General features: G+C 40.2%; 1 long non-coding RNA gene across 1 annotated transcript; it reads right to left on the reverse strand.

Moving 5' to 3' along the window:
- Nucleotides 1-13,489: 13,489 nt before the first annotated feature.
- LOC113884966 lies at nucleotides 13,490-26,494 on the reverse strand. Its single transcript, XR_003509070.1, has 2 exons — nucleotides 25,796-26,494; nucleotides 13,490-16,438 (listed from the first exon to the last, which is right to left on the reverse strand). It is a non-coding gene; the product is annotated as an uncharacterized LOC113884966 (long non-coding RNA).
- Between the last annotated feature and the right edge of the window lie 318 nt (nucleotides 26,495-26,812).

A 26,812-nucleotide genomic window follows, 5' to 3' on the forward strand; every position in this document is an offset into this window, starting at 1 on the left:
GTTATCTTTTTATCTTTTGGAGGAAAAGATGTTTTCATAGTGGTTGTACCATTTTACATTTCCACCAACAATGTCACAAAGATTCTTTTCAATAATTCAGCCCCCCATAGTTTCCTTGTAAAAACACCCTTGAATTTTTCTCTTCCTTCAGTATTCTCAAGCATCTTGACTCGGCTCCTACCTTTCCCTGTAACTGCTTGCATTAAGATCACGAGTGACGTCAATGACCACATAGAAGACACCTGTTCACCCTCGTATTGCTTTATGTATCTGCAGCACGTGGAGCAAGGAACTCAAGCAATTTTTCTAACTTCCTTATCGAAACTGTCTCCTACCCTGCTTTCAGTGGAAAATCCTCCCTGGTTCTTTTATCAGCACCTGATTTTTTTTGTTGTTGTTGTTACTACAAGTAGCACTGTGAAAATTTTCTTCTTGCATATAGTTTTCTTCTCATTTAGGATTATCTCCTTAGGGGTCCCAAAAGGGAGACTTACTTCTAGGTAAAAGGTTTGGGGGAAAATGTACCAAGTTGCTTTTCCAAAAGACTGTATCTCTTTGAATGCCCTCAAAAAGTGTGAGAGCACCAGTTACATTTATTTTCTTGGGCATCTTGCCTATTAGTTTGTTTTTTAACTTTTTATTTTGAAAAATTTATAGATCCAAAAAAATTTCTAAAGAAATGAACAGAGAGTCCTGTGTAGCCTTCACCCAACTTCCAATGTTAACATCTTGAACAACTACAACAAGTTTTTATATGAGCACAATATCTAAACCAGATCTTCCCTGGTGGCTCAGTGGTGAAGAATCTGCCTGCCAAGCAGGAGACGCAGGTTTGATTCCTGGGTTGGGGAATATCCCCTGGAGAAGGAGATGGCAACCCATTCCACTATTCTTGCTGGGAAATCCCACAGACAGAGGGGCCTGGCAGGCTACAGTCCTTGGGTCACAAAAGAGTCGGACACGACTTAGCGACTAAACAACATCAACAAAATCAAAGTCAGGAAATTTACAGTCATACAATCCACAAAGTTTATTAGAGTTAAACATATGTATGTGTTTTGCTATATAATTTTATTGTGTGTCTAGCCACCTGTAACCAACGCCAAAACCAAGATACTTTACTATCTGTATGCCAACTATATTTCAAAAGAAGAAGGAGGAGGATAAGGAGGAGAAGATGAAGGAATTTTACTATCCCTCCTTTTACCCCTTTATAGCCACACCCATTATCCTTCCCCATTCCTAACTCCTGGTGTCCACAATTTTGCTCATCTCTGTAATTATACTATTTCCCCAATGTTACATAAGCAGAATCTTATATGTATCCTTTTGAGATTTTTTTCCTAATTTTTTCTACTCTGCAGTAACTTCTCTGAAGTTCATCCAACTTGCTGCCTGCATCAATAGTTTATACCTTTCCTGGTGGTACACATATACCAGTTTGTTTACCCATTCAGTCAATGAAGGATGCTTGGTTAATTTTCAGCTTTTGATTACCATGAATAAAGGTGCTGTAATCATGTATGTACAAAGTTCTTCATGAAAATAAGTTCCCATTCTTGGGAATAAATATTGAAGAGTAAAATTGCTGGCTTGTAGGGTATTTGCGTGATTAGTTTTATAAAACACTGATAAACTGTTTACCCAAGTGACTGCATCATTTATTCCATCAGCAATGTATGAGTGAGCCAGTTTCTCTGTGTTCTCGCCAGAATTCTGTTATTACCACTTAAAATTTTTTAGCCTTCCTGATAATTTTGAAACGACATCTCATTATGGTTTTAATTTGCATTTCTCTAATGGGTAATAATATTGAAGATTTTTTCATGTGCTTATTTGCCATCTGTATACCCTCTTTGGTGAAATGTCAATCATATCTTTTGCCAATTTTCTAATTGGATATTTTTTAATCTTCTGTTTGGGGAGTTATTTATTCTAGATACAAGTCTTTTGTTGGATGTATGATTAGAAATACTTTCTCCCAGTTGGTAATTTTTATTTTTCATCTTTTAAGAGAGTCTTTCAGAGAAGAAAAAAATTTAAGTTTGATGAGGTCCAACTTATCAATTTTCCTTTTATGAATCAAGCATTTGTTCTCATTCCCAAAGATTTCTTTTTTTTTTTTATTCTGGAAGTGTTTTAGTTTTATATTTTACAATTAACTCCATGATTCACATCGAGTTAAATTTTGTATAAGGGCTGAGGTTTAAGATACAGGTGTTTTGTTTTTGGTTTTTTGCCTAAGAATGTCAACTGCTACAGCACCATTTATTGGAAAGGTTATATCTCCTCCATTGTGTTGATATTACCCCTTTGTCAAAAATAAATTGAATCCATATTTGTGGAGATCTATTTCTGGGTCCCTGTCCCACTGATATTTGTGTCTATGTATCTGCCAGCACCGCAGTCTTGGTTACTGTAGCTATGTAGTAAGCCTTAATCTTGGGAACAGTGATTCTTCCCAGTGTGTTCTTCCTCAAAATTATTTTAGCCATTCTAGGGCTTTTTCCTTTCCATATAAATTTTAGAATAAACTTGTCTATGCCTATGAGAAACCTTGTTGAGATTTCAATAGAAATTGTGTTAAACCTATAGATCAATTTGTAAGAACTGACATCTTTATTATTTCAAGTTTTCTAATCTTTGAATATGGTATGTCTCTCTAAGTATTGAAGTCTCCATTAATTTCTCTATTCAATGTATATTTTTTAATACTGAATATTTGGTATTTTTTAAAAATAAAAATTATCTAGTAATTTTTCATTACCTAGATCTAGTAACATGTTTTCTTAGACTTTTACCTAAGTATTTCATTTTTTGGTAAGGGAGCAATCACCGACTTGATGGACATGAGTTTGAGCAGGCTCTGGGATTTGGTGATGGAACAGGCAAGCCTGGCCTGCTGCAGTACATGGGGTCACAAAGAGTTGGACACGACTGAGAGACTGAGCTGATTGCATTTTTTAGTTTGGTTTTCACTTGTTTGTCATCAGTATATAGAAATAATTAATTTCTGTGTATTGGTTTGTATCATGTAACTCAACTCATTTTTAAGTTATAGGAGTCTTTTTGTAGATTCCTTGGCATGTTCTATGCAGACAATCTTGTTGTCTACAAATATAGTTTCATTTCTTCCCTTGTAATCTTCTTGCCTTTTATATCTCTTCCTCGCATTATTATCATGGCTAGAACCTCCAATACAATTTTGAGTAACAGTGATAACAGTATATACATCCTTGCATTGTTCCTGCCTATGGGGTCGCATAGAGTCGGACACAAGTGAAGTGACTTAACCATGTTCCTGATCTACAGGGAAAGCAATCAGTCTTTCATCAATAAATACAATATAAGCTGAGGATGTCTTACAGACATTCCTTATGAGGTTAAGGAAGTTTCTTTCTGTTCTCACTGTCTGGAGAATTTTTACCGTGAATCAGTGTGAATTTTGTCAAATGCTCTTTTTTTTTTTTGCATCAATTAATATGACTATATGATTTTTCTTCTTTAGCTTATTGATATAGTAGGTTACAATGACTGATTTTCAAATACTGAACTGGCTTTATGTTCCTGGAATTAATTCTACTTAATATCAGTGGCTTATTCTTTTTATACATTGTTGAATTGCTAAAATTTTGCTGAGAATGTTTGCATCAAACTGCATGAGAACTATCTATTTGCAATTTTGTGTATATGTTGTCTCTGTCTGTTTTGTGTATCAGAGTAGTAATGACCTTGTAAAAGGAATTGAGAAGGATTTCCTCCTCTTTCTGAAAGAGATTGGATGAAATTGGTGTTCATTGTTTGAACGTGTGGTCAAATTTTCCATTGAAAACATCTGGGTCTGAATAGTTTTTTCTCAGGAGCAGTAAAATAACATTCAATTTCTTGAATACTTACAGCATTAGTCAGCTTATGTGTTTCATCTTGTCTGAATTGTGGTGGTTTGTGGAGTGCATAAAAGGGGCAGAAGAGAAAGCATTTAGGTAAAGGCAGTATTACCACAGTGTAAAGCAAACTACACCTGGAAGTCAGCCCCCACCTAAGCACTCCCTAATACAAGGGACCCGAACACCCTGGCGATGGGCCATGTGTGTACAGCAGGTCAGCGGCAAGCTAGAGAATATCCTGAGATTGCCACAAAGGGACTGAAAGCCTGCTTCCATTTCCAGCATCCTATCTTTGTGAAGTAGGGTTTTCTGCAGTGACAACAACCAGAATGAGATTATAGAGTAAACTGGACGTAAGCAACACGCTTCAGGTGCCACCGTCTCGATGGGACTGTCTAATTGCAGGAAAACAAGCTCAGGGCTCCACTGCTTCAGCATTACGGTAGTTGTATAATATTTCATTCTATATCACAATGTGATAATAATAGAAATAAAGTACACAGTAAATCTAATATGTGTTTGAATCAGCCCAAAACCATCTCCCGGCTCTAGTCTGTGGAAAAACTTTCTTTCACAAAACTGGTCTCTGGTGCCAAAAAGGTTGGGGATGGCTGCCCTTACAGATAATGAAACTTGTACCTTTTCTCACTAATAGAGCTCCCAAGCTCACAGACTTTCTTAAGGGTCCAGTTTTGGTTTATTTCAACAGCACATGCAACCAGTTTAGAGTGAGTAACTGTGGCAGTAGTTACCAGTCTATGTGTGCGGTTCAGAAGTCAGTATCTATTTTCACAAGTATGGCACGTGCTGATACAAGCTCACTGCTGGTTTTATGACAGTACACACTCCAAGGCACATGCCACCCGAGTCACGTGCAGCGGCAGAACACCCAGGCTTCCGTCACACAATGAGCTAAGGTGGAGGGGCCCAAATGCCTGTGAAACAAATAAGCGCCTTAAAAACCAACTCTGGCATGCGTGCTCAGTCCCTTCAGTCATGTCCGACTCTGCAACCCCGTGGGCTGTAGTTCCCCAGGCTCCTCAGTCCATGAGATTCTCCAGGCAAGAATGCTGGAGTGGATTGCCATTTCCTTCTCCAACTCTAGCATAGATGCTCTTTATTTTCAGTTTGAGGATATCGATTATGACCAAAAAGAAGAAAAAAATTTAAATCTACTTCTCAGAGAAACTGATCTAAACTTTAAGGATCCTGCTGTTGATTATTGGGGAGGGGCAACTCCCCATTCTGTTTCGCCTTTCAGCAATGTCAGAGCACCATGGCCAAGAGTTTCTTAGCACCACGCCCTAGGAACCACGACTGAGGCTTTTCCAACATCTCCAGTCTCTATGGCATCCGTAGTCTATAAACAGGGTTTAGTCACTCAGTCGTTTGGCTCTTTAATAATATAGTTGGCAAGGTTGCTATTGGCTGCTCACAAACAAATCTGTCTTTTTGAAAAACACATCTGTTGACTTAGGATGGTCTTTTCATGTTGTATTTTCACGTTTATCACTTTTTAACACATAATCACAGCATGGGAACCCCTTTCAAAAACACATCTGAGCATCAACATTCACAAGGAATCAATTTATTAAGTCAGTTGGGAGAACACAAGACCTAACAATGTCGACCAGAACCCCCAAGCCTGGTTAGGAGAGGTCATTAGACCATCAAATAATCAGGGACACTGGCTGATCACAAATACCAGCCAGAACTACCTAGAAGTTATCCTGCCTCATATGACAGCCAGCTACCCATTACTAGTCCAGTTTGTGGCCAGAATATCTTTAAGAATAGACTGTAACTTTCATAAGTCACCATAATGGAGATTTATTTTTTCAGTTTCAGAAGAATAAAACACTGATGAGTATTGTAACTCCAGACTATATATATCCTATAGGGTTTTTATTCTATAAAACTGTACATTATAGGAATTTGGTCACCATATAAAAATTACCAGACTCTTAAAATGTGTGTTTTATTTACATTTCTACTGTTGTATTTAAGATTTTTAAGAAATAAGAATACTTAAATTGGGGATTTATTGCCAACATCCGTTGGATCATCAAAAAAGCAAGAGAGTTCCAGAAAAACATCTACTTCTGCTTTATTGACTATGCCAAAGCCTTTGACTGGATCACAACAAACTGTGGAAAATTCTTCAAGAGATGGGAATACCAGACCACCTGACCTGCCTCTTGAGAAATCTGTATGCAGGTCAGGAAGCAACAGTTAGAACTGGACATGGAACAACAGACTGGTTCCAAATAGGGAAAGGAGTTCATCAAGGGTGTATATTGTCACCCTGCTTATTTAACATATATGCAGAGTATATCATGAGAAACGCTGGGCTTGATGAAGCATAAGCTGGAATCAAATTTGCCGGGAGAAATATCAATAACCTCAGATATTCAGATGACACCACACTTATGGCAGAAGGCAAAGAAGAACTAAAGAGCCTCTTGATGAAAGTGAAAGAGGAAAGTGAAAAAGTTGGCTTAAAACTCAGCATTCAGAAAACTAAGGTCATGGCATCTGGTCTCATCACTTCATGGCAAATAGATGCGGAAACAGTGGAAACAGTGACAGACTTTATTTTTTGGAGCTCCAAAATTACTGTAGATGATGACTGCAGCCATGAAATTAAAAGACTCCTTGGAAGAAAATTTATGACCAAACTAGACAGCATATTAAAAAGCAAAGACATTACTTTGCCAACAAAGGTCCATCTAGTCAAGGCTATGGTTTTTCCATTAGTCATGTATGGATGTGAGAGCTGGACTATAAAGAAATCTGAGCGCCAAAGAATTGATACTTTTGAACTGTGTTGTTGGAGAAGACTCTTGAGAGTCCCTTGGACAGCAAGGAGATCTAACCAGTCCATCCTAAAGGAAATCAGTCCTAAATATTCATTGGAAGGACTGATGCTGAAGCTGAAACTCCAATATGGCCACCTAGTGTGAAGAGCTGACTCATTTGAAAAGACTCTGATGCTGGGAAAGATTGAAGGCAGAAGGAGAAGGGGACGACAGAGGATGAGATGGCTGGATGGCATCACCGACTCAATGGACATGAGCTTGAGTGAACTCTGGGAGTTGGTGATGGACAGGGATGCCTGGCGTGCTGCAGTCCATGGGGTTGCAAAGAGTAGGACATGACTGAGAGACTGAACTGAACTGAACTGAAATTGGAAATTCACTTCTAATATGTTTATTTAGACAATCTTTTGTTCTTTTCTGCACAGATTGTCACACGTCACATCATGTAGTTGCTCAGTCACGTCCAACTCTCCCACCCATAGTCTGCCAGGCTCCTCTGCCCATGGCATTCTCCAGGCAAGAGTTCTGGAGTGGGTTGCTAGTTCCTTCTCCAGGGGATCTTCCTGACCCAGGGACTGAAGCCAGGTCTCCCACTTTGCAGGCCGATTCTTTACCACCTGAGCCACCAGAGAAGCCTGCACAGATTATACGCATATTTATATTTTGCTGTATTTTGCTTTACTGCCTTTCACAGATATTGCCCTTTTCTTTTTTTAAGTTAGAATTTGAAGCCTGTGGCAACATTGAGTGGAGTAAGTCTATTGATGCTATTTTTCCAATAGCCTTTACTCACTTCAAGTGTCTCTCAGATTTTGCTAATTCTTGCAATATACTAAGCTTTCTTATTATTATATTCTTTATAATTATCTGTGATTAATGATCTTTGATGTTACTGTTGCAAAGTTTATGACTCACTGAAGGGTCAGATGATAGCACTTTTTATCAATGAAGTATTTTTAAAATTAAGATATGCACATTGTTTTTTAGATAATGGTGAAGTGAAGTCTCTCAGTCGTGTCTGACTCTTTGCGACCCCATGGATAGTAGCTTACCAAGCTCTGCCGTCCATGGGATTTTCCAGGCAAGAATACTGGAATGGGCTGCCATTTTCTTCTCCAGGGGATCTTCCCAACCCAGGGATCGAACCTGGGTCTCCTGCATTGCAGACAGACGCTTTACTGTCTGAGCCACCAGGGAAGCAATGGTATTGCACACTTAATAGACTACAGTGTAAATCTAACTTTTATATGAACTGGGAAACCAAAAATTTGTGCAACTTGCTTTACTTCAGTAATCTGGAACAGAGCCCACACTATCTCCGAGGTACGCCTGCCTGTATTTTGGTATTGTTTCATAAAATGAAAGTGAAAACAGGGAAACAAATGTCATTTAACTTAATGAATACATTTTATCAAATAAGCTTGCAACACCTTAAATTATTAAGCATATGTAGGAGTGATGACGTGAAAATGTTGAATTCATCATTTTGCAGAATATGACAACTGAATGAGGTACTGTGGGTGCACACCCTGTGATTACAGCTGCCTAAGACTAACCCTGCAAGGAAATGGCGCGGTTTCTTCTTCCATGAAAAAGTGTTGCTTATTATCCTCCTCGCCTGCATTTTGAACTTCCTGAATCTTTTTCAGGACTGCTCCTCTGTCCATATTGTGATGCCCTTTTCTTTGGCTGCATTGGGTCTGAGTCTCAGCCCATGGGATCTTCTGTTGGGCAAGCTTTAGGCTTCTCTCAATTGTAGCAGATAGGCTTCGTGGCCTCTCGGCATGTGGGATCTTACTTCCCTGACCAGGGATCAAACTGGCGTCCCCTGCATTAGAAGGCACATTCTTAACGACTGGACCACCAGGGAAGTCCCTATGATGCCCTTCTATTTCATTCTGAGAAGCGATAAGATCTGGAGTGGAAGGATGCCTCTGACTTCCCCAGGTGAGCGAACACACCCACAACAAGGATAGTTTCGGTGTTTTATCATCCCCTAAACCAGTGCTCCCCAGCTTCTCCCCTCAACTCTCTGAGGATAGCAATGACCACGGCACTTGTTAAAAAAACTAATTCCCAAGTTTTGCCTCTCAAGTGTCTAGTTCAGTAAGCTTCTGGTGAGAACCAGGGAGCTCTCATTTTGATAAGGTGCCAGGATACTGTTATTATCAGGGCAGTTTAGGAAATGTGGAGTTAAAGTAGTTTTTTTTTTTTTTTTTTTGCACATTGCATTTCAAGGACCCTCTTTTAAGAATCAGGACCACTGAGGAGGCTGTGTAGATTGCATTCCTCCAGCCATGCTGGCTAGGAGGAGGTCTCTGGCAGGAGTGTGTGGAAAGGAAGAAATTTCACTCACTAAGAATGATCTTTAATGTGGTTTCACTTGACTTCATATAGCAAGAGTCATATATTACACAGTAGCAGATCGAAAATTATCTTTAACATTTTAAAATTGCTTCCCAAGTGGTAAAATCACCTTGATTTTAGGGAAACTGGTGACTGGAGATGGCACAGCTGCAACCAATTCTTTATAAAGCCTATTATCTTGTCACAAAGATTAAATCCAGCTATGAGTTGTTTGTCTATGGTCATTAGAAAATGACCGTTTCTGAAGGTGAAAGGATACTCATTTTATTTATTAAATGTTGTTAATGAGATGGTCCACTTTATTCAATTATACACTGTGAAGTTTTAGTCTTCTAAAGCAATTCATTTCCCCCTAGGATTTGCCTCCAGAAAACTGGGCTATGGATAGATGACTGCTGATTTTTCATGCGTCTTGAATGGACTTAGGTCATCACTGCAGACTCACCTTAACAATGTCAAACATCTTGTGACATAAATGTCCCCAAAATTGTGTTAATGATGCGCTTTCAGTTTCTTTGGGCATTGTTGTTGTTGCATTTAGTGGCTAAGTGTCTGTTTCTGACCCCATGGACTGTAGCCCACCAGGCTCCTCTGTCCATAAGATTTCCTAGGCAAGAATACTGGAGTGGGTTGCCATTTCCTTCTCCAGGGGATCTTCCTGACCCAGGGATCAAACCTAGGTCTCCTACATTGGTGGGGGGATTCTTCACCACTGAGTCGCCAGGGAAGCTGGACCTTGGGCATGGAAGTCAATAAAGTGGATCTCCTCTTGAATCAGAAGCACCTGATGATAGGCAAGTTTCCACACGTCACAAAAGGGCTGACTCAAGTGACAGGAATGACACCCCAGGTGGGGGATGACGTCTCAAAGGGAGAGGAAGCTTAAGCTACGTCCAGACAAGGTACGTCACTGTCATCAAAGGAAGGGAATAGACACAGGCAAACTGCAGATGGTGTCCTCTCTCTAGGCACCCTTTTCCAGTCTACCTGCTTCTTTGTATTTAAAGTGACCCAGAGAACACTTTGCACAGAGTCGGACACAACTGAAGTGACTTAGCAGCAGCAGCAGAGAACACTTTCGGTTAAAAAAGACTCTCTCTTTTATTTGCAAAACCAAACATCTACATACCTCTGTCTCTGTATCCTTTTCTTCTCAGATAACTTGGCCAAAATTTAATTGCCACTGCACATTGTGGTAGCCTGTGTTGAGGGCGGGCGGGCAGTAGAAGACCAGGGGGCTGACGTAGATAATACAGAGCCTGGCCCCTGGTTTTCACTCACTCAGCCCTTGTGTTCTGTATTGGAGAGAAAGCAAATCAGTGCTCTAATAATAAAAGCAAATCCCCAAAGTGCGGAATTCATAACAACATAATATTTCAAAACTAGGATTTACATTTCGAAAGGGTTCAAAAGTGATCTGGCGCCTTTTTTTGTTGGTTAAAGAGTTGGCCAGGAGACTGATGGAAGGGTTTTGGTTAAGAGGTTTGCTGGGCTAACGATCTCCCTTTTTTAAGTTCAAAATATAAAGACATATCATCTCAGACCTCAGCGGGTAGGGGTGGGGAGGAGTGAAATCACGTGAGCCCATGCTTAGTGTCAGGGTTCAGATAAGAATTCAAAGTTTATAATAAGTCCGTAAACATCTGGAATCTCCCAAATCGGCCTGGCTGGGTGGCAAGAAAGGCTCTCACGAGACTTTTTGGAGTTATTTCCTGCTCTCAGCGGGACATCCATGTATAAATATCTTTCCCCAGTATGTCTCCACTCTTATTTCCAGGTGGAATGGGATGGGGAGGTATGATCAGAATGCAAAATGAGAAAACATACTTCATGTGTTTTAGTATTAGATGACTATTTCCATAACTTCACTCATAGGCCTTCAGTAGTCAATGAGATCTATCTGGTGATTTGTTTAAAATGTAATTTTCATAAAGCTCACTACTTATGTACAGATTTGTATATATACATTTATGTATGAACACACACCGAATATATAGACAAATATAAACACGCACATGTATATATATACACACAAATACACATGTTTACTTATTTACTTTTTTATGTAAAATAAGAAAGAGTGTGAAGCATGGTGTTCAGAGATAAAGATGCAAAAGTGTTACAATCTTTTTGTGTATCAGGAGGAAAACATGTGGTAGCACAATATATGAGGAGATATGATTTTACCTTTAGTAAAACTCACTCTAGGAAATTATAAGGTAGATTTTACAGACTTCTTTCCCAGTGTGTCCAAAACACCAATATATCACCTGGCTTAATAGAGTAAAACATAGATTAAAAATAGCATTTTAAAATCTCAGTATTTCTCTGCAGTAAGGAGCACATGGTTAGAACCATAAAAAACTGCAAATACTAACATTTTTGGTTTACAGGGAAAGTTGGAAACTTACACCAGAAGTTTCATAGCCTGACTTCTGAATGCTGAGCCTTTGCCAATATACAACATTTATTTTTGGCTCCATGTGTGCTTACAGAGTTTGCTTATACCAAGTTTTATGTAGTCTTTGATTTTTATCCAAAAGATTTATTCAACACCCCTAATGAGCTCCCTTTTCAGACAGGTTAGTGGCCTCTTGATAGGGGCTGAAATGTTTGCACCAATCTAGCTCATTTTAAATAAACATATAAAACCAGGGATGGCAATGGAGAGAATACACAGGAACCCAGGGTTGGGGCCTCATGTCACAGCAGGAATGATTCATCAGTAAGGCAGTCAGAGTTCCCAGGGTAAATAATTTCCATTTCACCACTGGACTGGAAGATAAGGTTAGAGATAACTTTTAAAAAATTAAGTTTTAGGCTTACAGACTTAGCGAACAAACTTACGGTTGCCAGGGAGGAAGCATGGGAGGAAAGGATAGCTAGGGAGTTTGGGATGGATGTGTACACACTGCTACGCTTAAAATGGATAACCAACAAGGACCTACTGTGCAGTACAGAGAACTCTGCTCAACATTATGTGACAGGCTGGATGGGAGGGGAGTTCGGGGGAGAATGGATACATGGATATGTATGGCTGAGTCCCTTTGCTGTCCATCCAAAACTCTCACAATGTTGTTAATTGGCTACACTCCAATATAAAATAATTTTTTTTAATTAAAATTTCCTACATCTTATATTTGGTAAGATCTTAGAAATTATATGTATTAAACTCTATTCTTCCTAGTCCCTAAAATACTTGGGTTAGGGAAAGAACTTACAAGTGGAGGAAAACTCCCCATGAGGGTAATAAATTACAAAACTTGATTATGAAGCCTAATCATATCTAGTTAATGGAGGACAAAGAAATTTCTTACAAAAAGGCAAAAGTAACCAAACTCTAATTTTATTTTACATTTACTGAGTCCAGTGATTCAGTTTTTCTAGGGATAAGTCTAAAAGACCCTATACTTCTTGAATTTAATAAACAGTTAGTGAATAGTAGGTTGTGGTTAATAATTTATTCAACAAATATATCAAAGAAGTTCCAAAACAAGCAATCACGCTAATTTAGTTAATTATCCAAAAGGTATGGGGCTCATTATTCAAAGTAATGATTTCAGTTTAGATAATAATCAGACCTCATAATAATGTAACCCATCTATTAGACATGAGGGAAGTTGTACACAAGTTCTGGCCAATCATTCAGTCATCAGCTATTAGTTATCTTATTTCTGTGGCAAGTACCATCCTAGGGAATGCATATGTAGAAATGAAAAGCTGAAACTAAGTCACTCATGGTCCAGTGAATGTCAGAATATGTAAAAGGTTATTGTATTATACCATGACAAGGGCCATGTCTCCCTAAGTGCCGGGCACTCTAAGAAAACACGGGAGTCATAAGACAGCAATCGCCTCAAAGAACTGGGAAAGGCTCTGAGGATGAGCTGACCTTCGAGTTGGGTCTTGGAGAATGAGCAGGTGTGTTTCTGATGAGGGAAGAGCTGGTCATTCTAGGCAAGGGAACTGCCTGTGCCAAGACTTGGAGTTTTAAAACCAGCAGATCTTTTAAGAAAGCTGAATGTTGCTGAAGTATGTTGAACTTGTTTAAGAGTACAAGGGCAGAAGATAGGATACGTGGGTAAATTCTCCCATGGTTTTCCAGTATCATCCTCATCTGTTCATTCCGTTTATAAAATAAGACTAAATGATCCCTGAGGTTCAACATTTTATGAGTCTATGAAAGGGAAAAGAATCCGATCTGAGTTGGAAAAAAGAGCTTGAGGGTGAATAAGGGTGTGGGATTGTTTCCATGAAAGTGAGGATTTGCAGCTGTCTCACACTAACTACATGGATTAAAAAAGAAAAAGGAAAAAAAAAGAGACATTTTTCTGTTCTTAGTACATATTGACATATGCCTCCAGCACTGTTTGGAAAGGAAAGAAGATGACAATTTTCCTTCCCAATTACAGATACTTTTTTTTTTTTTGGTTTTCATTTTTCTTTTATTAGACTCCCTCTGCAAATGGAAAGGTTTTTGTCCTGGTCTCATTCTTAGACAGAAAAGTATGTATTTTACAACTAGGCAATCGACTTCTAAGAACCAGTTTTCTGTCATGTCCAGACAGGCACATATACAGGGAACCAGGGCCCAAGTTCTGGGCAGCACTGCTCTGAATCAAGGTTCCTTGTGGACTTCAGAAACTAAAACTGGACCTCAGGTTACTGGGATGAGAGAAAAAACCTGGAAACCTGATAGGCTGTTGAGAAATGAAAGAGACAGAGAAAACTATTTCCCATGTGGTACATAATCTCAATGAAAAACATAGAAATTGAAAAAATAAATTAGGTTGTCAAAGCCAAAGATATGGAATTTTTCTCACACATCCCATTGAAAATTACCATGAACACTTACATTCACGAGGAGAGAAATGAGTCTGTTGTTTATTTAAATAATTGAAATTTAATGCAAAACCACAGGGACTTAGTTTAAACTTAAGCAATAGGAAAAGATGATTACTTTTCCAAATGATAGTCCCTGAGAATATAGTTTTACAAGTAATGGAAATCAGAAAAAAAATTTTTTTTTCTGATCTTTTAAAACTTGAAGTGTATCTATTTTTAAAAATTTTAGTATTCTAAGTCCTGAAGAATACCTGAGATGTTTTGCTTCTCTGAGATTCATAATTAAAGACTACTGATGGCTCTGACATAAGCAATTTCATCCTAATTCCCCCTGTACTCTCAGATAGGAAACTTCTGCATTTCCCTGTTCTCATGCCTTTCAGAGTATGCTTCATTCACACTTTCATCCACCCAAAGCTTCAGTTCAGTTCAGTCACTCAGTCATGTCTAACTCTTTGTGACCCCATGGACTGCAGCATGCCAGGCCTCCCTATCCATCACCAACTCCCGGAGCTTGCTCAAACTCATGTCCATCTCATCTTCTGTCATCCCCTTCTCAACCCAAAGCTTAGCCACCTTTAAAAACTTTTAAAATTTTAATTATGTTTGGCTGTGCTAGGTCTTCGTTGCTGTGCATAGGCTTCAGTAGTTGTGGCACACAGGCTTAGGTGCCCCTTGGCATGTGAGATCTTCCTGGACCAGGAAATGAACCCACGTCCCCTGCATTGGCAGGAGGATTCTTAACCACTGGACCACTAGAGAAGCCTGCTTAAGCATCTTTTAAGATCAAATTCAAACCATCTCCCCTGTAAAATGTCCATTTGATCATCTCTGCTTGAATAGTTGTTTTCTGCTCAGAAATTCTTCATTGCCTATTACCCATCACTTAACTGGCAATTAACCCTGTGCTTGCTCTTTCTTTATGATCCTGAATCTTGTGTTGTCAACTCTCAGCATGAGCAGATATTTGTGTCTAACTTCCTCAACAGGGTTCATTGCTCCTTGAGGACAGGGAGCTTTTCTTTTGGCACCTTTACAGAATTGAGTTCAGTAAATATTTGGTGATTTGAATAATTGGTTAATTCACCATTTACCAGGCAGCCACCAAGTGAAATGAACTAACATAGACCCCGTGTCTTTTTCCAGCTTTGTCAGGAAGGCTGACAGTAAATCCACAATCAGTAAAATGTAAAGATCTCAACCCTTATACGTGAGTTGCTTATTTCTACAAATGAAGAATTCTGGGTCCTGACTGCATTTTTGTTGGTGATTCCCTCAGGCCTCACATGGACCCTCCAGGTTCACATTATGCTTATTTCCCAGCAGTCTTGCTGACATGAGCTGTCTTTTCTCTACAGTCCTTACAAAAATCTCATTTCACTTGGTTGGCTCTGATTGGATGATGAGAAAATTTCTACTCCTCCCTGTGTTTAAGTGATGGGACAGAATGAAAGAGGTGGATAGGTTTGGGTGGCACTGATAAAAAAAACAAAAACAAAAAACGATTGTTCTATTGACAGAAAAACAAACCATTGTTCTGTTACCAGCACAAATGTAAATTAATACTGAGTAACAAAATAACATATATCTGCTATAACTTTCTTGCTCACCTATGTAAAAGTTGAAACTACTCTCTAATGTAATGAAATTAATGGCTTTTCCTTTAAAAAGAAAAGAAACAGCTATGTGTCTTTTCTAAAATTTTCTCTTAGTAGTCACAAAACCCCAAAACACAACAGGAATAAGAACAAATGTACCAGTTTTGAGATGCTCTCAAATATGGAATACAAAAATATTGGTGTTTTTTCTTTGTAGCAATTTAACTTGTTTCTTAAAATTCACTCAGGACAACATTACCATCAGTTAAAAGGCAGACTGTTTCAGGATAGGTGAAAAAAATTCAATACTGTAGCCATTAGCTACAAATCACTATTCATATACAAATTACAATTAAATACAGTTGAAAATTCAATAGCATTCACATTCATCACATTGCAAGTATTCAGTGGCCACATGTGGATAACAGGTTGGAAAGTGCAAATGAAGACTATTTCCATGGTGGCAGGACAGTCTATGTGCAACAATGATTTAAACTATGATACTTACATCCAGAATTTTATCACAGGTTTAGGACAACTAAATCACAGATTTAGGACAACTTAAACAGGTAAAAGCGAATTCTGAGCCAGTTACAAAGAAAGACTTGAGATTTTTTTACTTTTCTCTCCTTAGGATCTAGATGACTTCCAGTTTTCTGAGGTTGGTTGGATGCCCTTCAGTGGCTATTGTTAATTGTCCCATCCTGGTGCGACAGCTGAGTCCTTTGTGGCTGGACCCTAGAGTCTCCAGTGAGCAGTCAGTATTCATTCATCTCCATCTCCTACTGGAATAGAACGTTCCCTCAACTCATCTTCATCGTTGATTTGCTTTGCTGAAGCCACCATTTTGCACATCTGTAGTTGGAGCCAAAGTTATTTGCTCCTGGGGCTTCCCAGGCGGTGCTAGTGGTGAAGAACCCACCTGCCAATGCAAGAGACAAGAGATGTGGGTTTGATCCCCGGGTTGGGAAGATCCCCTGGAGGAGGGCTTGGCAACCTGCTCCAGTATTCTCGCCTGGAGAATGCCATGGACAGGGGACCCTGGCAGGGCTACAGTCCATGGTGTTGCAAAGAGTTGGACACGGCTGTAGTGACTTAGCACGCACGAACTGCTAAGTACAGGTACACAGGTACACAGTGGCTCTTCCCACTGCCACCATGGTCAGCACAGCTTTCCCATGGAATCTTTTTCTTTCTTGTGGATATACAGTTGAGGTACAACATTGTGTAAGTTTGAGGGGTACAACAGTGCTGATTTGATACATTTCTGTGTTGCATCCCTAGCCTCAGTTCACACTTCAATCACGTGACACAATGATCACTTGTGTGTGTGTGTGTGGTAAAAGAAATTAAGACTTAGTCTCTTAGTAACTTTGAAGTTTATAAATACAGTGTTATTGCCAATAACACATTGAATCTTTCTGAAAGTGGCAGAAACAGAAAAATCAGATCAAGAGCATACACTTGGATAACTCTGGTCCCCTTTGTGCTTCTGGGCTTTTTAGGGGACGAGGAACACCAGGGATCTCTGTGCAGATTTTCATACCCCAGACCAGGGCTTTGTGGTTGCTTTCCAGAGAGTGAGAAAGAAGAGCAAAGGAGAATATACTTTGTCCAAGAGAATCCTTTATTATTTGCCTGGGCGGGTGAGGGCTGGCTGAGGAGTGCAATCAAGCCCTGGAAGACAGGGAGCATGCTTCTGCGGTCAGTCAGTGCCTATATTTCTCCAATTCGACAGTCCAACCTGCAAGTCATGGATTCTCCTAGGTTGGCTTTTCCTTGCTAAGTCGCTTCAGTCATGTCTGACTCTGTGCGACCCCATAGATGGCAGCCCACGAGGCTCCCCCGTCCCTGGGATTCTCCAGGCAAGAACACTGGAGTGGGTTGCCATTTCCTTCTGCAATGCATGAAAGTGAAAAGTGAAAGTGAAGTCACTCAGTCGTGTCCGACTCTTAGTGACCCCATGGACTGCAGCCCACCAGGCTCCTCCGTCCATGGGATTTTCCAGGCAAGAGTACTGGAGTGGGGTGCCATTGCCTTCTCCGTAGGAGCCCAATATTTCTTTAGCGTCCAAATTGCCTGAGTCCCTAAAGACAAAGCCTTTGCATGTTTCACCTATAGCACGCTTCCTGGCACCTGGTCATGCTGAAACATTTGGGACCTTTTGCTGACACAGATTTGCCTTTGAGAGCTCTCACTGTACCGTTTTACATTTTCAGTCATCCCATTCAAATGTGTCAATGCCCTTATAAAATGACCGCTTGAAGCATTTCCAAAAGTAACTTAACTCTTTTAATTTGAAAATATAGGATATAGGAAAAGGCAGATTTTCCATAATTGAATAAATTAAAATAGTTTAAAAGGGATTTTGTGTAACAGCTTCACTGAGCTGTAATTGACTAGGACTAAGGTCATTGTAATTGACTAGTTCTACAGCTTGATGGGTTTTGACACATATGGAAACTTCTCCACAATCGAGAGTGAATCATTACCCATAGTTTCCTTGTGCCCTTTGTCATCTCTGACTCTTTTTCTCTCTACTCTCCTCCAGCTAACCCCCTTCCCAGTCCCCAGACAACCACTGTTCTGCTTTCTGTCATTATAAATTAATTTGTATTTTCTCGAGTTTTATATAAATAGAATTATACAGTGTCTAGTCTTTATGCGTATGTGTGTGGGTGGGTGAGAGTCTGGCTTCTTTCATTTAGCATAAGTATTTTGACATTCACACATGTTGTATGAGAAAATAGCTCATTTTTTAAAAATTGCTGAATAGTATTCAATTGTATGGTTATGTTACAATTTCTATATCCACTCACCTGGCAATGGACATTTGAGTTATTTCTAGTTTTTGCCTGTTATAAATAAGCATGCTAGGAGCATTCATGTACCAATCTTTGTATAGACACATTCTTTTGTTTCTTTTGGTTAAATACCTACAAGTGTGTTTTCCTGAAAGTTTTACTTATGTTTTAGATTCGAAGGATTCTTTAACAAAAGAAACCGCTTTCATCACACACAACAAACAAATTTGATATTTAATAGAGGATTATTTGACTTAATTACAATATACAGTCATTAAGAGAAGAGAAGTAAAAACAATAGAGAAAAGTAACAGCATATACATCACCAAATTGGGCTGAACAACATTCAGAGTTAAACAGCCCTGGGAAGTCCCTGATTAACAGCAATGTGGAGTTCCAATCGGGAAATGTCCTGAGCAACGTGTCCACACCATGACAGACTTCAAATTGCAGTTTGGGGCACTCAGGCTTATAATCCCAGGCTGAAAGCTGGTATCGTCATCAGTTTGTAAGCAAAAATGCAGGGTTTTTTTTAACTTTTACAATGCTGTTTGTTTCACCTTGTGAGTTGCAGGATTTTATTAGCCCCTGGGAGACTGGACAGACCTCTAGGAGCTCAAGAATTCTAAGACCTACTCCCTTTCTCTTCTAAAGTGCTGCCTGACTTGCTACGCTTGCATGAAGGCACGGAATTGGGGTCAGAAGCCTGCTTTCCTGCTTCTGAAGCCTGAACAAGACTTCCTCCATTTAAAATTCCCTAACAGGGTGGAATGGCTGAGTCAAATGGAAGGTATATGTTTAACTATTTACGAGATTACCACACTGTTTTCCAAAGCGTTTGCACCATTTTACATTCCCAATAGCAGTGTGTTAGAATTCTAGTTGCTGAACATCTTTGCCAACATGTGATATGGTTAATCTTTTGAATTTTAGCCATTTTTATAGGTGTGAGCTGGTATCTTACTATGTCTTAATTTGCATTTCCGCATTGACTAATTATTTTGAGCAAACTTTTATGTGCTTATTTGCTGTTCATGTATCTTCTTTGAAGTGCCTATTCAAAATTTTTGCCCATTTTAATTTACAATTTTTTCCAGTTTTACTGAAATATAATTAATATATAACATTGTATAAGTTTAAGGGGTTCAGTGTGATGATTTGCTCCCTGTCTATACTGTGAAATGCTTACTGTAATAAGGATAGTTATATCCTTGACTTGCTTCTGACCTTTGGGAGAAAACTTTCAATCTTTCATCACTGAGTATGACATTAGCTATAGTTTTTGTAGATGCCCTTTATCAAATGAATAAGTTCCAGTCCATTTCCAGTTTGCTGAGAGTTTTTTTTTTTTTAATCAGAAATGGATGTTGGATTTTGTCAAATGATTTTTCTGTATCTACTGAGATGATATTCAAAGGTTTTCTTCAGGGCTTATAGCCAAAAAAAAGCAAAATGGCTGTCTGGGGAGGCCTTACAAATAGCTGGGAAAAGAAGAGAAGCGAAAAGCAAAGGTGAAAAGGAAAGATATAAACATCCGAATGCAGAGTTCCAAAGAATAGCAAGAAGAGATAAGAAAGCCTTCTTCAGCGATCAATGCAAAGAAATAGAGGAAAACAACAGAATGGGAAAGACTAGAGATCTCTTCAAGAAAATTAGAGATACCAAGGGAACATTTCATGCAAAGATGAGCTCGATAAGGACAGAAATGGTATGGACATAACAGAAGCAGAAGATATTAAGAAGAGATGGCAAGAATACACAGAAGAACTGTACAAAAAAAGATCTTCACGACCCAGATAATCACGATGGTGTGATCACTGACCTAGAGCCAGACATCCTGGAATGTGAAGTCAAGTGGGCCTTAGAAAGCATCACTATGAACAAAGCTAGTGGAGGTGATGGAATTCCAGTTGAGCTATTCCAAATTCTGAAAGATGATGCTGTGAAAGTGCTGCACTCAATATGCCAGCAAATTTGGAAAACTCAGCAGTGGCCACAGGACTGGAAAAGGTCAGTTTTCATTCCAATCCCAAAGAAAGGCAATGCCAAAGAATGCTCAAACTACTGCACAATTGCACTCATCTCACACGCTAGTAAAGTAATGCTCAAAATTCTCCAAGCCAGGCTTCAGCAATATGTGAACCATGAACTTCCAGATGTTCAAGCTGGTTTTAGAAAAGGCAGAGGAACCAGAGATCAAATTGCCAACATCCACTGGATCACAGAAAAAGCAAGAGAGTTCCAGAAAAGCATCTATTTCTGCTTTATTGACTATGCCAAAGCCTTTGACTGTGTGGATCACAATAAACTGTGGAAAATTCTGAAAGAGATGGGAATACCAGACCACCTGACCTGCCTCTTGAGAAATCTGTATGCAGGTCAGGAAGCAACAGTTAGAACTGGACATGGAACAACAGACTGGTTCCAAATAGGAAAAGGAATACATCAAGGCTGTATATTGTCACCCTGTTTATTTAACTTATATGCAGAGTACATCATGAGAAACGCTGGACTGGAAGAAACACAAGCTGGAATTAAGATTGCCGGGAGAAATATCGATAACCTCAGATATGCAGATGACACCATCCTTATGGCAGAAAGTGAAGAGGAACTCAAAAGCCTCTTGATGAAAGTGAAAGAGGAGAGTGAAAAAGTTGGCTTAAAGCTCAACATTCAGAAAACGAAGATCATGGCATCCGGTCCCACCACTTCATGGGAAATAGATGGGGAAACAGTGGAAACAGTGTCAGACTTAATTTTTCTGGGCCCCAAAATCACTGCAGATGGTGACTGCAGCCATGAAATTAAAAGACGCTTACTCCTTGGAAGGAAAGTTATGACCAACCTAGATAGCATATTCAAAAGCAGAGACATTACTTTGCCAACAAAGGTTCGTCTAGTCAAGGCTATGGTTTTTCCTGTGGTCATGTATGGACTTCACAGTTGGACTGTGAAGAAGGCTGAGTGCCGAAGAATTGATGCTTTTGAACTGTGGTGTTGGAGAAGACTCTTGAGAGTCCCTTGGACTGCAAGGAGATCCAACCAGTCCATTCTGAAGGAGATCAGCCCTGGGATTTCTTTGGAAGGAATGATGCTGAAGCTGAAACTCCAGTACTTTGGCCACCGCGTGTGAAGAGTTGACTCATTGGAAAAGACTCTGATGCTGGGAGGGATTGGGGGCAGGAGGAGAAGGGGACGACAGAGGATGAGATGGCTGGATGGCATCACCGACTCGATGGACGTGAGTCTGAATGAACTGTGAGAGTTGGCGATGGACAGGGAGGCCTGGCATGCTGCAATTAATGGGGTCGCAAAGAGTCGTACATGACTGAGTGACGGATCCGATCTGATCTGATCTGAGGGTGGCATAGTGGTAAAGAATCTGCCTGCCCATGCAGGAGACACAAGTTTGATCCATGACCTGGGAAGATCCCATGTGTCAAGGAGCAACTAAACCTGTGGGTCACAACTGTTTGGCTTGTGCTCTAGAGCCAGGGAGCCGCAAATACTGAAGCCCGCATGCCCTGGAGCCGGTGCTCAGCAACAAGAGAAGCTACCACAGTGAGAAGCCTGCGCTGAAACTGGAGAGTGGGCCCCAGTCACCACAACTAGAGAAAGGCCTGCACAGCAGTGAAGACCCAACACAGCCAACAAATAAACTAATAAAATTAATTTTTTTAAAAGAGAGGGTTTTTTTTTTTCAGTCTAATACTATGGTGAATTACACTGATTTTTGATTATTAAAAAAGCTTGCCTACCTGGGGTAAATAGGGTTTTTTTTTTTTAATTTAATTTTTATTTTATGTTAGAATTGATAAGAGTTTTTAAAACAGAAATTAATCAAGTTGGGTTTGAGGTTAATCTACTTGACTGTTATCACAGCACAGTGTATTAACTCATGAAAGATTTTTTTCTAAGATTTTTTTCAAAAAGTCAAAACTTAATTTTTCAGAGTGAAATAACCTTGAAATAGATAAATTTGTAATGATCATTAGATTGCCAAGGTTAAATGCAATGTGTTCTATTTTTCAGTCTTCTTAGAAATGAGAAAATATTTGAAGTGTCTACTTTTCATGAGTTGTTAGGCATTTCTGAACATACAATTTTTCCAGCCTGCTGCTGCTGCTGCTACTGTGTCACTTCAGTCGTGTCCAACTCTGTGCAACCCTATAGATGGCAGCCCACCAGGCTCCCCCGTCCCTGAGATTCTCCAGGCAAGAACACTGGAGTGGGTTGCCATTTCCTTCTTCAATGCATGAAAGTGAAAAGTGAAAGTGAAGTCGCTCAGTCGTGTCCGACCCTCAGCGACCCCATGGACTACAGCCTACCAGCCTCCTCCATCCTTGGGATTTTCCAGGCAAGAGTACTGGAGTGGGATGCTATTGCTTTCTCCATTTTTCAGCCTAGGGCCAACTAATTTGCAAGATTCCGTACATTTACACAACTCTCCTCCCGCCTCTATTTGGTGAGAACATTGGCTGGGAATCAGCATAAACCCACTCCCTTTTGGAATCATTTTTCCTCCAAGGAGGCTGCAAGAACCCTGTTCTGGGTGATGCTGGTAGTCCACAGGGGGCGACATAAAAAGATTAAACAGTAATATCACCCATTAGCTACTGCTCCCAGAGAGATGCACAGGAAATATTCACTATCAAATTTCAGTTGAAACTCAGAGCAGGAGATGACTGTTCTCATCAGAAGGGAATTAAAAGACTCCCCCAGGCCTCAGAGGCAGTAAGGCTGACGGTACCACTGAGCAAGTTGCCAAAGTGAGAAGGCAAACAATGAGCTTCCTGGCTGGGGACACTGAGTCCACAGCCATCAGCTGTTTCGTTAACCAGTAAATCAGGCTAAGCAGGCTGGATGGAATCCAAGGCTTTGGAAGAAATGGTATGATCAAGACTTCATCCTCAGGGATGTTAACCAAGTACCTAAGCAAGGACTAGGAATATTTGCAGTACAATGGCTAACAGTGTAGGATTTCAGAATAGGGAGACAGTGTCCGAATATTACCCACTCAATTTCTGACCTCTGTCTCTTTCTATTTTCCTTCTGAGCCTCCTTCAGCTTTCTTGTTTGGGTTATTGAGAGGCAAGGTACAAAAGGCAACTAGCACATTACTGATGCATCAGTTTGCAACCCCATGGACTGCAGCATGCCAGGCCTCCCTGTCCATTACTCAAGCTCATGTCTTTTGAGTTGGTGATGCCATCCAACCATCTCACCCTCAGTCGTCCCCTTCTCCAGCCATCAATTTTTCCCAGTGTCAGGGTCTTTTCCAGTGAGTCAGTTCTTCACATCAGGTGGTCAAAGTACTGGAGTTTCAGCATCAGTCCTTCCAATGAATATTCAGCACTGATTTCCTTTAGGATAGACTGGTTGGATCGCCTTGCTGTCAACCCTCTCGAGAGTCTTCTCCAACACCACAGTTCAAAAGCATCAATTCTTTGGCACTCAGTTTTCTTTATAGTCCAACTCTCACATCCATACATGACTACTGGAAAAACCATAGCTTTGACTAGATGGACCTTTGTGGCAAAGTAATGTCTCTGGTTTTTAATGTGTTGTCTAGGTTGGTCATAACTTTTCTTCCAAGGAGTCTTTTAATTTCATGGCTGCAATCACCATCTGCAGTGAGTTTGGAGCCCCCAAAAATGAAGTCTGTCACTGTTTCCAATGGTTCCCCATCTATTTGCCATGAAGTGATAGGACCAGATGCCATGAACTTAGTTTTCTGAATGTTGAGCTTTAAGCCAACTTTTTCAGTCTCCTCTTTCACTTTCAGCAAGAGGCCTTTAGTTCTTCTTTGCTTTCTGCCATAAGGGTAGTGTTACCTGCGTATCTGAGGTTATTGATATTTCTCTTGGCAATCTTGAGTCTTCATCCAGCCCAGTGTTTCTCCCTGCATGTGTGCTGAGCTGCTTCAGTCATGTACAACATAGTTGTAAAGGAGGAAGATGCCATTCATCACCCAAGTGACTTCTAGGGACAGATTTTGTTCCATAGGAAGATTCTTTGTGTTGCCCTAGACTTTGTCAACAAAGGTCCATCTAGTCAAAGCTATGGCTTTGTATGTAGTCATGTATGGATGTGAGAGTTGGACTATAAAGAAAGCTGAGTGCCAAAGAATTGATGATTTTGAACTGTGGTGTTGGAGAAGACTCTTGTGAGGGTGGATAACAAGGCGATCCAACCAGTCCATCCTAAAGGAAATCAGTCCTGAATATTCATTGGAAGGACTGATGCTGAAACTCCAATAGTTTGACTTGCAGAGCAAGTTGACTTGCTCTGCACCCTGCAGAACTTGGAATTCCCAAGGCAAACTGGGTGTAAAGGAGTAGAGAAGTGAATGTAAGCGAGAAAACCAGAAGTAAGAAGTAAGGCTGGTTGAAGGGCCAGTGAGAACCCCTGGTGTGAATGCACTGGCACTTCAACAGCAGGAATGCCTGAAGTTTTAAGTAAAAATTTTATTAACCTTCCCTATATATTGCACAGGTATGCAAAATTGAAACTTCATTTCTCTATAAGAACTAAATTTTGTCTGTCCTTTTTTTTTTTTTTAATGAACAGTGACAAAAATAATCTGATTCAGGGTTAGCTCAGTTAGGGTAAAATTCCATAGATGGTGGTGATCAATGATTCAATCATTTCCTGCATACTAAGTTGCTTCAGTCATGTCCAACTCTTTGCAACCCTATGGACTGTAGTCCACCAGATTCCTCTGTCCATGGGATTTCCCAGGCAAGAATACTGGAGTGGGGGTTGTCATGCCCTCCTCCAGGGGATCTTCCCGGCCCAGGGATCGAACCCACGTCTCTTATGTCTCCTACATTGGCAGGCAGGTTCTTTACCACTAGTGCCGCCTGAGATTTTGCCCTCACTCATTGCCTATGCTTCCTCAACTCTTTTCCTCCTTTCTGCCCAGGCAGTGACCTGAGTTCCAGAATGAAGAGACTTTAACAATCATCCAGGCCAGAAGAGGATGCTGGGTCCTCAGTCAGCCTGTGTCCGTCTCTGAAATGATGCTGAGCTTCACCCTCTCCCATCTGCCTCTGGATGTACCTGCTTGTGCTCAAGGGACCACTGATCTCCCAATAACCCTCCTGATGATCTGTTCCATGCAGGCCACTCTGGGTCCTGCTCACTGGGGTGGAGATCCCAGATTCCTTCATGCCCCCTGGCCTGGGTGTCATCCTCACCCCGCTCTCAGGGGCTGTCGTACTTCTCTGTCTCTGTCTCCATGAAACCCTGGCAGCCCCTGAGGCTGCCCTTGGGCCAGCTGTCTGGGCATCTCTCAGATTTTGCTGCTGCTACTTTCTCTAAGAGACTTGCAGGCTTCCCAGGCTTTGCTTTGAGAGGGAAGAGCTAGTCCTTTCCCGCCTCGGGTTCTCTAAACCCATCTTGGATTTCCAGTTGTCTTCACCACTGGACTCAGCCTAGGCGGGAAGTGAAGCATCAAACACTCACAGACTCACCCTCTGCCTCTTTGCTCCCCTTTGAAGTTCTTTCCCACGGCAGGAAAAGTCTTTCATCCTCTTTCTGTGTGGCTGAATATGGACTCTTCATCCTTCTCTTCACCATATATTGTTTGAGGGTAAACTTTATGTTTTTCTCCCTCGGGCTTTGGATGTTGATAATTAAAGCTCTGTTTTTGGAATTGAGAAATCATTTTTCTCCAGGTATTGTGGCTCTCGGCTCAGCTCTCTGCTATTCAAGGGCTTTTGAGGTCTAATTTTTATCTGACCTCCTTTTAAGTGAAAGGTACTACAGCTGCTTGAGTAGTGGGAGGAAAGATGATGGTGAAAGGAAATGTAAGGAAATAATTCATATCTCAAGTATGAATATGAATAATTCATGTCTCAAATATTATTCACTACATTGATATGTTTTTTCAGATTGGTAGTACTGTGCTGGGTGATGTGAAATAAGCAATCCTAAAAATTAAAACAATATATCCTCAGTATCATTATATATCATCTCAAATATTTGGTCTGAGATGTTTTATGAAGAACTAGAGAAAGAATTGAGTTACAAGTCTAAGATGACAAGCCATGATAGAGAGGCAATGGGACCCTAAAGCCTATGTTGAATTTCTTCCTCATATAAAAATCTGCAGAAAAATTGAAAAAGATACATGTATCCCACTGTTCATTGCAGCACTATTTAAAATAGCTAGAACATGGAAGCAACCTAGATGTCCATCGACAGATGAATGGATAAAGAAGTTGTGGTATATATACACAATGGAATATTACTCAGCCATAAAAAGGAATGCATTTGAGTCTGTTCTAATTGGGTGGATGAACCTAGAACCTTTTATACAGAGTGAAGTGAGTCAGAATGAGAAAAATAAATATCGTATATGGAATCTAGAAAAATGGTACTGAAGAATTTATTTTCAGGGCAGCAATGGAGAAACATAGAGAATAGACTTATGGACATGGGGAGAGGGGAGGAGAGGGTGAGATATATGGAAAGAGTAACATGGAAAC

Source organism: Bos indicus x Bos taurus, chromosome 27 (assembly GCF_003369695.1).
Source record: "Bos indicus x Bos taurus breed Angus x Brahman F1 hybrid chromosome 27, Bos_hybrid_MaternalHap_v2.0, whole genome shotgun sequence".
NCBI lineage: Eukaryota > Metazoa > Chordata > Mammalia > Artiodactyla > Bovidae > Bos > Bos indicus x Bos taurus.